Here is a 16,743-nt window from a genome sequence, read left to right as displayed (position 1 = left end):
AATTGGGGTAGGTATGAGAAAGGGGTCAATGGGTCTATTGGGTGACATTAGGCATCACGTGTTGGTGATGCTGCTGGGGCGTCACATTTGTCTTACGTTGCATTATTGAGTCAAGTTGTTTTGTGATTGAGGAATTAGTGAGGTCTGTAAGATTTGGAGGTCTTGCTTAAGACGAGTACCATCTCGCATGTGTGTGGATCAAGTGAATGGTTGGTGATGGTTAGTGAGGGTTATACGAAGGCTTCCGAGAAAGGGGGGTAGAGAAAGGGGGTTACGGTAAAAAAGAGGGTGAGAGAGAGAAAGGGGGGTAGAGAGAGACAGTGGGGCAGAGAGAGAAAGGGGGGCAGAGAGAGGGGGTAGAGAGAGAAAGGGTTGTAGAGAGAGAAAGCGGGGTAGAGAGAGAAAAGGGGTTAGAGAGAGAAAGGGGAGTAGAAAGAGAAAGGGGTGTAGAGAGAAATGGGCGAGAGAAATAGGGGTAGAGAGAAAAAGCGGGATAGAGAGGGTGATTGAGAGAAAGAGAGAGAGGGAGAGAACGGGAGAGCGAGAAAGGAAGAAAGAAAAGGAAGGAGGGAGGAGGGAGGAAGAGAGAGAGATAGAGATAGATAGATAGATAGAGAGAGAGAGAGAGAGAGAGAGAGAGAGAGAGAGAGAGAGAGAGAGAGAGAGAGAGAGAGAGAGAGAGAGAGAGAGAGAGAGAGAGAGAGAGGAGACCATGGGGGTGTTGTTTCTCTTGATGATATTGCTGTTGTTGTTGTTAATGTTGTTGTTGTCGTTGTTGTTAATATTGTTGCTGTCGTTTTTGTTGCCGTTATTCTGTTCGCGGTTAACGGTAACTGTGTTTGTGTAGGCATTGTCTGCATTTATTGTATCGATCTTCTTTAGTCGAAGATTACTGAACGAGGTTACCTTCGGTCAATGTACAAGAACTGGTTTACCAATATAGAGGTTAACTGTATAGTGAGCGCTGAAAATATTGGTTTGATAATAGAAAACGGATAACTAATATGATTAGAGATAAGTAGTAAGGGACATAGAACTGCTTAGTGTAGGCTTTATGGTCTCATGTAGCCTCCTCTTTTGTTATGTTCTCATCATCCCAACAGGCGAGAGCTTGTGGGAATGAAACAGCTCTCATCACCATCACCACCACCATCATCACCACTACTACCACCATCATCATCACCACCATCACCACCACTATCACCATCACCACCACCACCATTATCATCACCACCATCATCACCACCACCACCACCATCATCATCACCACCACCATCACCATCATCATCATCACCACCATCATTATCATCACTACCATCATCACCACCACCACCATCATTACCACCATCACCACTACCATTACCACCACCATCACCACCATAATCAACACCACCACCATCATCATCATCGTCACCACCATCACCACCATCACCATCATCACCATCATCACCACCACCAGCACTATTACTTCCACGTCCAAGCCATGGGTGCAAACTGCATCCAAAAACGAGGCTGTGATTGTGAGCCTTTCGGAGTTGTGGGTAAGTGGGAAAGTGGAGTCTTCCCTTGGTCGTTTTCTGCTCGCGAGTCCCTTCTGGGTCGAAGGGGTGGTAGGTAGGTAGGTAGGTAGGCAGCGTCTGCTTAGGAGGACCTCCTCTGCTGCCTTGGTAGGATGTACGTACCTCCTCTTTAGGTGGAGGCAACGAGAACGAGGATGAGGGAAGGAAATCCCTGAATTCATTCCTTTGCTGCCTTTCCGATATATATATATATATATATATATATATATATATATATATATATATATATATATATATATATATATATATTCACGCATGAAAAAGGCTTCAGGAGTAATCAGAGAGAGAGCGGGGGGATAGTAAGGGGGGGGGCATATAGAGAGAGGGAGATATAGAGAGAGGGAGGATTTAGAGAACGGAGGGAATAGAGGGGGGTAGAGAGAGGGGGCAGAGAGAGGGGGGATAGATAGGGGGATAAACAGGGGGATAGATAGAGGGATAGAGAGAGGGGAAAAGATAGAGGGGGTAGATAGGGGGGTAGAGGGGGAATAGGGAGATAGAGGGGGATAGAGAGAGGGGGATAGAGAGAGGGGGATAGAGAGAGGGGGATAGAGAGAGGGGGATAGAGAGAGGGGGATAGAGAGAGGGGGATAGAGAGAAGAGGATAGAGAGAAGGGGATAGAGAGAGGGGGATAAATAGGGGGAGGATAGATGGGGGATATAGAGAGGAGGGGGATAGATAGAGGGGGATAGATAGAGGGGGATAGATAGATAGAGGGTGATAGATAGAAGGGGGATAGATAGGGGGAGGATAGATGGAGGATATAGAGATGAGGGGGATACAGAGAGAGGGGGAGGAGGATAGAGGGGAAATAGGGAGGGGGATAGAGAGGGGATGGGAGAGAGGGGAGAGAGAGGGGGATATAGGGGAGAGAGAGGGGAGAGAGGGGAGTCAGAGGGGGAATATAGAGAGAGGAGGAAAGAGAGGAGGAATATAGAGAGGAGGAATATAGAGAGAAGGGAGAGAGGGAGGGGAGTGAGAGAGGTGTGATTTAGAGAGGGAATAAAAAGTGAGGGATAGAGAGGGGGACAGAGAGAGAGGGGGATAGAGAGGAGGGGATAGAGGAGGATATAGATAGGGGATAGGGATGGAGGGATAGAGGGAGAGCAGAGGAGGATTGAGAGGGGGAATAGAGAGAGGTGGAAGAGAGAGAGGGGAAATAGAGAGAGGGGAAATAGAGAGGGGATAGAGGGGGAAGAGAAGGAGATAGAGAGGGGGGATAGAAAGAGGGAGATAGAGGGGGAGAGAGAGGGGGCAGAGAGAGATGGAGGGGTATAGAGGGGGGTATAGATAGGGGATAGAGATGGAGGGATAGAGGTGGATAGAGAGATGGGTATAGAGGAGGATATAGATAGGGGATAGAGATGGAGGGATAGAGGGAGAACAGAGGAGGATTGAGAGGGGGAATAGAGAGAAGTGGAAGAGAGAGGAAATAGAGAGAGAGGAAATAGAGAGAGGGGAAATAGAGAGAGGGGAAATAGAGAGGGGATAGAGGAGGAAGAGAAGGAGATAGAGAGGATGGAAAGAGGGAGATAGAGGGGGAGAGAGAGTGGGGTAGAGAGAGATGGAGGGGATAGAGGGGGATATAGATAGGGGATAGAGATGGAGGGATAGAGGGGGATAGAGAGGAGGGTATAGAGGGGGATATAGATAGGGGATAGAGATGGAGGGATAGAGGGAGAACAGAGGGGGAAGAGGAGATAGAGAGGGGGATAGAAAGAGGGAGATAGAGGGGGAGAGAGAGTGGGGTAGAGAGAGATGGAGGGTAGAGAGGGGGATGGAGAGAGAAGAGGGGATGACGGTGGTGGTGATGGTGGTGATAGTGACGGTGATGATGGCTAGTATCATGCTATTATCATTGTTATCATTATTGTTACTACTATTATCATTACTGTTGTTGTTACTATGATGGTGTTGATGACTAGTATCATGTTATTATCGTTGTTATCGTTATTGTTACTACCATCATCATTACTGTTGTTGTTACGATGATGGTGTTGATGACTAGTATCATTATTGCTATCATTGTTATCGATATCATTATTATTATCATTACCATTTTCATTATTGTTATGATTTATATTATTATTGTTATTACTGTTATTATTGTTGTTATTGTTGTTACGGCTATGATAGAGATGACCAAAACAACAATAAACAATAACATTTGCAAGATCAAACGCGGACACCTCTACCAGCAGAAACCGAAAACGTAGCAGCTGTGGCAGTACCAAGAGCGTTGGCAGAAACAACATCAGCAGCGGCAGCGGCAGCAGCAGCAGCAGCAGCAGCAGCAGCAGCAGCAGCAGCAGCAGCAGCAGCAGCAGCAGCAGCAGCAGCAGCAAGCGAGAGAGAGAGGCAGCTTGAGGGAGTCAGTTGGCTTGGAATCTCGGTGCGTGACAGCAGTGGCGGAAGCTTCCGCCCGGAACAGAGACACGGTTCTTGCGTCTCAAGACTTCTCCTCCTTTTTCTTTCTTCCCTTCCCCCCCCCCCCGTGTGCGGTCCTTCCAGTTTCCCGAAGACTATGGAATGTTAACTCAGTCGTTATAAAAAAAGAAAGAAAGTAGAACCTGTCTTGGGGTGTGGGTCGGTTTCGATACGAAGAAGAAATACGCAAACTTCGTGGAGGTTAACTGTTGCTTGTGTCTCGCTTGGGAGGTGGAAGAAATACTTTGGGGTCTCGCGCGCGCTTTCCAGTCGCGTAAGCTTCGGTCGTGTGCCTCAAGAGCTACACACAGGAAAGACTGTTTACTACTACAGGTAATCTTTGTTCCTAGTACCAGTTCCTCCGCGCCTCGGCTACAGGTGGCCTGGTGCGCGACTCATAGAAAAAGAAAGAAAAAAAGTTTGATGCGCTCTAAGACATCGCCCCAACAAGTCCAGTGTCACACTATGCGGCGGCGCCGGGTGCGGCCAGATGATGTTTGGAAGTCTAATTTGTTTAATAAAATCACTTGGCGACAGCAGCCAGACCTTGATATAACGACGACCACCTTCTTCCCCACCTGGTTCAGACACTCTCGTAAAACCTTTGGAGTAAAATGACTCCTAATAATAAGGGAGGAGACTTTGCTGGCGCTAAGAACAAGCCGCAACGGCGGCGCCGGGCAGTGTGACATCGGACTAACAGTTTTTTTTTCTCGTAGATCGTGACCGATTGTTCCATGCGTACACACTCAAAATATTTTTACGCTTAACGTCGAGTATCTATGTTCTGAGTTTCGTAATTCGGTCAATTTAAGTTATTTTCCTTTCAGTGTGTCTGGCGGGATACAGGGATGACCCTTCATTTACGAGGTGCTAAAAGGGTCATCACATTGTGCTATTTTCCTCCAACCTTCGATTAGTCGGTGGTATTGCCCATCGCCAGCACTTTTTCCCGCAGTAAAATCACCGTGGCAAACTATTTCGTTTTCTCAATAAAAACACACAGAACACCATTTGATATGCTGAAGGAAATTCATTTTCATCCAGCATATCAGATTTCTTCCCGAAAGCTACAGTCTGCAAATCTACTACAAAAGTCGAAGGAAAAAAATCCCAGTGTGATAACGGTTCAATGTGGGTGTTGAGTATCACACTTGGACTCGACGCTCCCTCAACCCTTTGGTGTGTATGTACGTACATTTACGAACATAAGAATGAAGGAGACTGCAACTACGCAGCTATGCGCCTCCTGGCGTAGGCTTATCGCCTAGACTGAATGGAATCGTCTGCTGTTACCCATAATGCTCGTTTTCTTCGGAATGACGTCAGACGATTTTATTCTTTAAGTGAAATTTCATTCCGTTAGCGAAGAGGACAAAGAAATTCAGATCGTGAATACAGAAACATCTCTAACTGAAACCTTTGGAATTAAAAAAAATTAGAGATAGTTCTCTCTATTTGAAATCTTTGAATATCAGAGAGATTGGATGGTTTCTGTCTGAATTAGAGCGTCGCTACTTGTGGCGGAGGTCGAGGTGGTGGTATTTCATACCCTGCCGCCAGCGAGTTGGACCAAGGGCATGGTTCATCAAATTCCATGCTATAAAGTCCTCTGTAAGGGGCACCATCCTTGCCTCCTGATAGGGGAAGTTCGTGAAGTAAAATTCAAATCTGCATCAATCCTCAGGAAGATTCAATATTGAAAAATCTTGGAAACAACAGAAACTGAAGTCAACTGAAGAGACCATAAGACCCACATTAGACAGTTCTGGTATCCAGAATTATCTATATAAGAACATAAGAATGAAGGAAAGTAAAGAGACCATAAGGCCCACACTAGGCAGTTGTGGTACCCAGAAATATCAATTCTGGACCCTTTTGCTACAAATACTTATGTTTTATACAAGAACATGAGAATGAAGGAAACTGAAGAGACCTTAAGGCCCACACTAGGCAGTTGTGGTATCTAGAAATATTGATTCTGGACCATTTTGCTACAAATACTTAAGTTTTATACAAGAACATAAGGCTGGAGTAGACAGCAAGAGACCATAAGGCCTACACTAGGCAGTTCCATGTCCATTACCATCTATCATCCTTATCCACAAAGTCATCTAACCTTCTCTAAAGCAACCATATATTCGTTTTGGTAGCAGTCTGACGATTTCATTCAAAGTAACTCCCTTGGATGCAGCAAGATAGTGTAACATATTCAAGGGTGATTCAGGCAAGGTCATCATATTAAGACAATAGGACAGAACTCGTGGTAATGGATTTAATTTGGATCAATTTAGGTTTAAAAATGAAATAGGCAAGAATTGGTTTACCAATAGAGTGGTTGACGATTGAAATAGACTTAGTAACCATGTAGTGAACGCTGGAACTGTTGGTCGTAAAAAAAAAAAAAAAAAAAAAAAAAAAAAAAAAAAAAATTATGCATGGGGATGACAGGTGGTAAGGGACGTAGAACTACCTAGTGTAGGCCCTATAGTCTCTCGCAGTCTCCTCCATTCTTATATTCTTATTCATCAGCGTAGGACGTCCAAGGTTAATCGAGGTCAAGAGTATCTTTGTCATTTGTTCCCAAACTATCTTGTCGCCCACTTTTTTTGCTACCAACAGACAGCACACCCTATCCCATTTTTTTTTTTGTATTTATAAGAAATCATATAATATAATTATACATTCTATCATATATAACTATATGTAATCATATATCAAATATGATTATATATTATATAGAAAACGGATTGGGGTGACTGATAGAATTATACTCTGCACTATGTTACGGCAGATAGTTCTTCTTGGAAACATTTCGTTATTCTTATAAACAATGATTTTTTAGCAGACGGCCTCACGCCCCCCTGGGGGGGGGGGTCCGCGCCCCCTAATTTGGATCGAAGACTGTCGGACATTCTCAGATCCGTTCCTTGTCCGAGGATCCAATTTATTGGATGACAAGGAAACTAGGGTGGTGGATGGAGGTGGAATAGGAGTGGAATGGGTGGAATGGGTGGAAGTCTTTGGCTTGGCTACCCCCCTTATAAGGGGGAAAAAGCCCTTGGTATATAGATAAGATCTAGGTAAGGACTTCATATTCACAAAACGTATCCTTTCAAACGTTTGTCCGATTGACGGAATACTCTGGCTCGTGCTAAACGTTTTTATTCATGATTGATAAACAGAATATGTATTTGTACAATTTGGGGTATTTTTCTAATACATTTCGTTCAATCTCCTATTGGTTTAATTTATTTTTCAATAATCCTTTATCTTATAGTAATGGGTTATCTTTGTGTAAACATTCATTGTCATGCAATACGAAATCAGACTCCTCGACTTTAGAATTCAGATTACATCAAGATAACAGCCTCGCTTTGGGTGTATAATTTCCTTCAGTTCTGTCCTTCAAACATAAACAAGTGCTCTATTGTCCCTCTCTTAAAAAAAAAAAAAAAAAAAAAAAAAAAAAAAAAAAAAAAAAAAAAAAAAAAAAAAAAAAAAAAAAAAAAATCTTACATAAACACCTTTTCTTGTAATCGGAGATAGCTTCTGCAATTGGGGTGCACAATTTCCTTCAATTCTGTCCTTCACACATAAACAAGTGTTCTATTGTCTCTCTTAATAAAAACATACTTACATAAACATCCTTTCTTGTAATCGGAGACAGTTTCTAAACTTGAACAAGTGTTCTATTGTCCCTCTTTAAAATAAAATCCACTTTTAACATTAACATCCTTTGCCGTAATCCCATGCTGCAGTTTTAACACAACAGAGGAACCATGCCCAAGTTGTCCAACACAGCAAGATATGTATGAACTCTCAAACTTAAATCGGATTTCTTTATTCCGCCCTCGAGATCTACGAGAAGGGAGATTTCTCTCTCTCTCTCTCTCTCTCTCTCTCTCTCTCTCTCTCTCTCTCTCTCTTTTTTTTTCTCTCTCTCTGACGTCCAGTGGTTGGAACAGACATGTACCCCTTCCCTCCCCCCTCGCCATGATCTGAATGACAATGATAGGTGTCCTCGAGTCTGAAGTGAGGACTCTTCTTGGGTTGGATGGATAGGAAAGAAAAGAAAAAGAAATGTCTGGTAAATAAAGATGGGAGACCACATCGCCGGGGCTCTGCGAAACACGCCATGTTGGATCTGTGTCGCGACAATATGGCGGCAAACTGCAAAACCTAGCCAATATTTGAACATAAGAATGTGAGAAGACTCCAAGAGACCATAAGGCTTACACTAGGCAGTTCCGTGTCCATTATCACCCATCATCCCCCATCCATAAAGTTAACCCTTCTTTTAAAACAACCGATAGTTTCAGCGCTCACTTCATGGTTACTAAATCTATTCCATTCGTGAACCACTCTGTTGGTAAACCAATTCTTGCCTATTTCCGTCTTAAATCTAACTTTGTCCAATTTATATCCAATACCACGGGTTCTGCCCTGCTGTCTTGATATGATGACGGTGTCTATATCATATTTGTTAAAGCCCTTAACCTATTTGAATGCCTCTATTAGATCACCCTAGCCAATATATTTAACAACAACTATCTTATACAGGGTGGGCCAAACTATGATGACCTTGTCTATATCATATTTGTTAAAACCCTTAACCTATTTGAATACCTCTATTGGATCACCCTAGCCAATATATCTAACAACAACTATCTTATATAGGATGGCGTAAACTATACTGAGGGATTTCAGTTTTCAAATACTGCCTTACTGTTACAAATGCATATACGGAATTTTAGTACGATAAAGCAACATTACCACAGCAACTGTATTGTCAATCTTGCGATATGACCATTTGCCTAAGGTCAATTAATGAAGAAATAACAACAAATTGCAATCCCTCAGTGACTTTTGGGCCAACCTATACAAACCTAATGAAAAACCGTAGAAGACAGTCTTAATAAAATATTTCATGAGAATGCGGCGCTTCATAGATTTTATTCTGGTTAGCATCAAGAGCCCTAAGTAGACGTGATGCTGTCCAGCATGATTCTGGTTCAGGAAACAAATTAGTAATAAATATCCTAATATATCAAAACATGTTAACAGATTCATAATATTATTTAGTAATAAGTTAACATTGTTACTAAGTGAAGAAGATGATATACTATCAAGTCAATAATGTTAATAAATCAACAAGAGAATATCCCAATAAATTAACAACAATATATTAATAATAGAATATGCTAATAAGCTAATAAAGCTGACACATCAACAATAACAAATTATTGCTAACAATACTAAACAAATGAATAATACTAAAGGACTAACATTAGAATACACTATCTATTAGCAACTGAATATGCAATAAATTAACAATAATCATCAATTAGCCATAAAACATGATAATGAATTGGTAAAAATATACTAGCAAACTAGAATTAGAACATGATAAAAAAAAGTTTTAAAAATGTGCTAATAAAATAACGGTAGCATATGTTTGCAAGTTAAAAATACAAAATGTTAATAAATCAACAATGGAATACAACGGTATCATACATTCTTTGTTCTTTTCCTTTTTTATTTGTTTGCTTGTTTTACTGACGACTTTGATACATTGAAATGTCGCTCCAGAAGAGTTGTGCTCGTGGAGTCCCGCGTGATATGCAAATACAGTAGAGCTATCTATGCTATGTAGGTGTTCTTTTTACCATACAGTTGATATGATTTTTCTTCATGAAAACGCGTTACCTTATGTTCCTCTGTTTATTGTGTGTGTGTGTGTGTGTGTGTGTGTGTGTGTGTGTGTGTGTGTGTGTGTGTGTGTGTGTGTGTGTGTGTGTGTGTGTGTGTGTGTGTGTGTGTGTGTGTGTGTGTGTGTGTGTGTGTGTGTGTGTGTGTGTGTGTGTTTTAACTCTATTTTTACATGTTTGGGGTATCTTTGCTTGTGATCCACAGTTCCATACACTCTGAAAACACGTATAGTGCGAGGAGATCTAATAGAGGTATTCAAATGGATCAAGGGCTTTAACAAGGATGATGCAGACGAGGTCATCATATAAAGACAACAGGGGCAGGACTCGTAGTAATGGATTTAAATTGGACAATTTTAGATTTAAGAAGGAAATAGGCAAGGAATGGTTTACTAGTAGAGTAGTTAACGAAAGGAATAGACTTAGTAACCATGTAGAGAAAGTTAGATAGCTTCATGGATGGGGCTGATAGGTGATAATGGACATGGAACTACCTAGTGTGGGTCTTATGGTCTCTTACAGTCTCCTCCATTCTTATGTTCTTATTAAGTAAATATCCTATAAATTGCACTGTGCAAATATAACAAGTGTAGGTGAATATTTCATATTCTTCTCGTTTTAGATTGTATTTTTCCGTAAAAAATATATCACATACTCAGAGAAAACGTTTTAGTATGTATATTTACGTTACATTATTTATATGTATTCTTTGTGTCCCTGATGATGTCTCAGAGAGACGAAAACGTTTTATCAGCACTTATTCTAATTACCAGGCGTTTCTGCAAACACACACACACACACACACACACACACACACACACACACACACACACACACACACACACACACACACACACACACACACACACACACACACACACACACACACACACACACACACACACACACACACACACACACACACACACACACACACACACACACACACACACCTCTCATGGAGCTGTGGTTAGAGCTCTGGCCTGCCACTACGAAGGTCCGGGTTCGACTCTCGCCCGGGGCTGAAATAATATCAGTATCACAGCGCTGAGGGGTGTTACTCCAACTCTCGTGGGCGGGGAGTTGGGGGTGTGTGTGTGCAAGGTCATAGCATTACCCATAGATCGGACCTACGAGCTCTGAGCTCTCTTCCAGGAGGGAAATAGCTGTCGATCACGAGTCCAACACGTGATCCAAAGACCAAGTGAATACACACACACACACACACACACACACACATTTACACAGCAAAAATGTCCTGTGTCATGTTCTGTTCCACCATTGTAAAGCTTCTTACTGTTTTTGCTTTCTTCTTCAACAGCACTGGTTACAAAGACTCCGAGGGCACAATAAATCTTGTCACATTCTGTGTTGGTCATGATTACGTCCTTTGGTATCACAAAGAGCTGAACATTTATCAAAAAATAACTTATTTTTGACGTTTCCCGAGTGATGATCACGCATAGTGGTCAAATAAAAGCTAGGCTGGATTTACGGCAGAGGGAAGAATAAGTTGAACACAGAAAGCGAGGATTTACGTTAGTGTGACATTAGAATTATACAATTGTTTTATGTTTACAAGAAAGGGTAGAGGGAGAAATGTAAGGATAAAAAGAGATAGTGGGGATGAGACAGGAAATGTCCAAAAGGGTAGACTGAGAACTGCCGAGGGGACTTAAAGATAATCATGAAAATAATGAATTAGGAAAGACTGGCAAAAAAAAAAAAAAAAAAAAAAAGGGGTCGAGAACAGAAGTGTATGGAATAATATTAAGGAGACCAAGAGGTTTTGGAATCACGTGGAATTACTGTCCAGAAGGGAAGGGGTGGTACACAAGATTAGAGTGAATGAAGGAAGAGTGAATGAATGAAGATGACGCGGCCCGAAGGGACGTTCTTCGCATCTGCTTTGTCTTTTAATTTTAGTAAATAAGGGATCGCCATACGACAAAGCGGAAGAAGTACACTAGGTCCAGCTGTATGTATATAATATATATATATATATATATATATATATATATATATATACATATATATATATATATATACATATATATATGTGTATATATATATATATATATATATATATATATATATATGTATATATATAAACTTTTTATCCCACCGTCGAAAAAGAAGACACTAATGTCGAAAGTTCTGTATATTTCGATCATATATATATATATATATATATATATATATATGTATATATATGTATATATATATATTATATTATATTATACATACATATATATATATATATATATATATACATGTATATATACTGTATATACATACACGTGTATATACGTGTATATACTCACACATATATACACGCATATATACACACACACACACATGCATACACACACACACACACACACACACACACACACATATATATATATATATATATATATATATACACATTTATAAACACATATATACACACACATACATACACACACATATATAAACACATATATACATATACACACACACACACACACACATATATATATATATATATATATGTATATATATATATATATATATATATATACACGCACACACGATGGCGCGTTGGTAGAATTCGCGGCCGCCACTACGGTGGTCAGAGTTTGAATCCACCCAGGACTGAAATGATTTCAGTATTGCTGCGCTGTGGTCGTTATTCCGACCCTCGTGGGCGGGGAGTTGTGTGTGTGTGTGCGTGTAAGATCATAGCATTACCCATAGATTGGTCATATATGACCTCTGAGCTCTTTTCCTGAAGAGAAATAGCTGTCGATCACAAGTCCAACACGTGATCCAAGACCATGGTGAATTACACACACAATATACGCGCACACACACACACACACACACACACACACACACACACACACACACACACACACACACACACACACACACACACACACACACTCTCATATATGCACACACATATACACACATACACACTCATATATGCACACATATATACACATACACACACACTCATATATGCACACACATATATACACATACACACTCATATGCACACATATATACTCATACACAGACACACACATTACACACATATATATATATATATATATATATATATATATATATATATATATATATATATATATATATATATACACGCATATTTACAAAAATACGCGGTGCAGCATGATGCACGAGACTAGGATGTTACCAATCGCGCCACGATGGATGTACAATAGCGGTAATTTGAAACTAATTGCGTACCCTTCCCCGGCGCGTCATCAACATTTGTGCGGCGGAAATAGCCTCATTTCACCAAGTCTTTTGTTCAAATTCGGTGAAATAAGACTATTTGCGAGCCACGGGAGCTGACGTCCGGAGGGGAATTAGTGTTAAACTGACCCTTTTGTCCATCTCTTGTGGCGCGATTGGTATTGTACTCGCCTCGTGCTGCACGGATTAAGGTTAGAGTCTCGTAGGCAGAGCTGTATAATCATATACATATGTACATACACACACAGTGCATACCTATGTATGTACATACAAGTATATATATATATATATATATATATATATATATATATATATATATATATATATATATATATATATATATATATATATAGATGTGTGTGTGTGTGTGTGTGTGTGTGTGTGTGTGTGTGTGTGTGTGTGTGTGTGTGTGTGTATACGTATGCGCACACACACACACATATATATAATATATACACATATATCCATGATTATCTACATATACCAAAATACTCTTTCCCCTGTATAAGGAGGTTAGCCAGCCAAGGGATGCACCCACCTTTCACCTATTCCAAACTCACCCAAGAACCATTTCTTATTCATTTCATCTTAGGTTCATGTAAATGAGGTGGCAACCTTGTCCTCCACCCACTTCTCGGTTCAGAAGCATTGCAGCGAGACACAGCACTTCCACAGCGGGTCCGACCATCGAAGCATGCTTACGCCGGCCTCTTCACAACATGAAGACCCTACCGCCCTCCCCCAATCAAGAATACACAGCAATCAAACAAGAAATCTACCTGAGCCGCGTCAATTTGTTATACATTCGCAACCACTCTCCACCCACGACTATATCTCTTGACCTTTCCCTTCCCTCCTCGACAGATATTCCCCTTGTAGCCAAGGCCTCCTTCATCATCCCATCAATTCATTCCATTCCCTTTCTCCTTCTCCTCAAATCAACTCCTCCTTTCATACATTTTTATGCTTGTCTTTCTTTACCCATTCTTTCCATGTCCCCAGAATCATCCCAGTACTCTTTGATCAACTAGCTATCTGCCCGTTCTCTTCCCATCTCCACTCTCCGCTTCACCTCTTCATCTCTCACTCTACCTATCCTCATAACCTCCATCATACTTCTTAAACACTTCACCTAGAACACATTTAAACTACTCATTAGATTCTAAGTTTTAGTCTCCTATATTGATCAACTATCTGCCCGTTCTCTTTCCATCCCCACTCTCCGCTTCACCTCCTCATCTCTCACTCTATCCATCCTCATAACCCCCACCATACTTCTTAAACACTTTAACTGCTCATTAGATTCTAAGTTTTAGTCTCCTACATTGTTGTAACAAGGGAATCATACTAATAAAAATTCCGCCCTCACACTGTGTTTATTCTGATAGACAAATATTCAGCCTTTCATGTAATATTTTTTTTTTTTTTTTTTTTTTTTTTTTAGTTTATATCCAGATACCTACTAATCCTCTTTCCTTCCAGACGCTTTCTTCCCTTACTCTATAATTCACACCCATCCCCACTCCCCGTCCGACTACAAGTGACCTTAAGTACTTAAAACTCTTTATTCCCTCTGGTCTTTCTCCTTTAAAGCTTACCTTCAACTCAATGCCATCCTTTCCCTTTGTACATCTCATCACCATACACTTGTCCACATTTACTTCCAACTTCACACCTCTCACATAACCTCTCAATCTACGTCAATAACTGCTTTAGACCCCCCTCTGACCCAGAAACATGAGCAGTGTTATACACACTTGTCCACATTTACTTCCAACTTTACACCCTTCACATAACCTCTCAATCTACGTCAATAACTGCTTTAGACCCCCTCTGACCCAGAAACATGAGCAGTGTTATCAGAAAATAGCAACCGTCTCGCCTCCCGCTTCCCTCCACCCTCACTAACCATCTTCAATTCCCTGCCCATCACCCTTGCAATTATCTCCCGTTCCAACCCATCCATAGACACGCTGGGCAATCATTGGCCCATTACACTGTAGTGTTATGTTACAACAGTTGGTGAAGGGTACACTTCGTCGAGAGCAAGGATGGAATCAAGTATACTCCAATTTTCTCGGGACTTGTTATTTGGAAATAAAATGCGTGTATGGGTGATTAAAACCGCTGTCTTCTCAGCGATACATAATTCTTCATGCAAGAATGACATAATACACATTTAATAGCACCACAATTAATTTGGTTTACAAATTACAATTCTAACTTTACAGAATAAAACTACTAACATTTATAGATACTCACATATAGATATGTGGGGCATAACAATATTAATAATGTTATGTTTCCATAATGCAAGTTCCAGCGGGGTGACAATATTAATAAATATAGATTATTTATGGTACACGAATTCTACAGAAAACTAATTCTTTAAGGCGTGACCTTGCTTCAACACAACATTGATGCAGCTCTAACTTCAACTCAATCCACTTGCTTTCACTATTTCTATCCCTAACAGAGACTCTACTACTCTCGCAATTGTCTGGACTTGTTTAAATTCTAAAATGCGTCCTCATATAATGTTATAGGTACAATGAATTACAACACGCCTGTCGGATGTCCTGAAGGGGGAATTTTTGTAACGACCATCTTCCAAGGAGTTCTAGAGTTAGGGTTTCATATCTATTAGAGTTTTCTGCACTTTAATGTCAAATGTAGTATTAGTAAACATGATCACATAAAAATATGCTTCGATCGGATTTGAGCTCTTTCGGTCAATGAACATAAAGTCACTTGTTGAAGCAATTTGGAACAGTTTGAACAATTTCGAAACACTTTCCAATGTTTTCGAGTGATTGGTTTGCCATGAAATTCCTTGGTATTCTCATAGTTGCTTTCATCATAACCCAATGTTGAGGTGCATTGGGTTTACAACGAGTGATTGTTCTAAAAGCGAGTAGTTTTATTTTATTTTTTTACTTGTTTGTATTTTTATTTATTGTTATCATTATCATTTTTATATTTAATTTATCTTATTTATTTATCTTTTTTTTTTTTTTTTTTTTTTTTTTTTTTTTGTGTCAGGGATACCTAGGTCCCATTGTTGTGTGGAATATTAATCTGTCGCTTTTACCACAGAATCTCGCTCCGAAGTGTTAACATTCCTGTGATTGTATTTACCCACTCGGGCAACATAACATGGATACAGACAATGCTGGAACGCGGTGTGGGGATCATGCCTTGTCCACCATCGGAACTTCAACAAAAAAACGGACAGGTTATGTGTCTGGAAAATACAGAATAAGGAGATGCAGTCCCTTGCTACAATTTTCACGTCATTATTTTTTTTTTTTTGTCAAATGACATTTTTTTCTCTGTAGTATTTTTCTTACAGTTACATAATTTTCTTGAATAGATAAAAAAAGTTGTCAGACTTTTTTGTATTTTTTGTATTTTGTATCACGACAAACTGAGTGGGTATTTTTTTTTTTTTTCGTGGCTATACCTTCAAGCCGATTTCTTAAATCTACATATCAAAGAACGGGAGAAAAATATAATGGAGGAAGAAGAAGGGTACTCATGTTTCTTTTCAACTTTGTGCTCGAGAATCTTGCCTTTAGCGACATAATTGAGGTGTTTTGTGGACAAGGAGGGAACGCCCCCAACTCCCCTCCCCCTCCCCCTCCCCCCTCCCCCTCCCCCTCCCCCCCCCCCCTCCCCCCCCCCTCCCCCCCCCTCCCATTCGCCATTTTTCCACTAGACGACACAGTTATGCATAGTTCTCTGGCAGAAAACAGACAGC

At 40.5% G+C, this 16,743-nt stretch overlaps 1 protein-coding gene and 1 long non-coding RNA gene across 4 annotated transcripts in view; both read left to right on the top strand.

The window, feature by feature from the left end:
- The first annotated feature begins 3,964 nt into the window (after positions 1–3,964).
- LOC143037978 (RYamide receptor-like) overlaps positions 3,965–16,743 on the top strand; it is a 127,631-nt gene continuing 114,852 nt past the window's right edge. For all 3 annotated transcript variants that reach the window (XM_076206737.1, XM_076206736.1, XM_076206738.1), the window contains exon 1: positions 3,965–4,019. The gene's annotated coding sequence lies outside the window, so the exon portion shown is untranslated. The remainder of the gene's footprint in view (positions 4,020–16,743) is intronic.
- LOC143037675 (uncharacterized) overlaps positions 4,088–16,743 on the top strand; it is a 40,229-nt gene continuing 27,573 nt past the window's right edge. Inside the window, exon 1 of the long non-coding RNA XR_012967502.1 lies at positions 4,088–4,341. This is a non-coding gene — a long non-coding RNA (uncharacterized LOC143037675). The remainder of the gene's footprint in view (positions 4,342–16,743) is intronic.

Source organism: Oratosquilla oratoria, chromosome 23 (genome assembly GCF_046742065.1).
Source record: "Oratosquilla oratoria isolate Oo_2021 chromosome 23, ASM4674206v1, whole genome shotgun sequence".
NCBI classification, from domain to species: domain Eukaryota; kingdom Metazoa; phylum Arthropoda; class Malacostraca; order Stomatopoda; family Squillidae; genus Oratosquilla; species Oratosquilla oratoria.
This window is presented reverse-complemented; position numbering and strand designations above follow the sequence as displayed.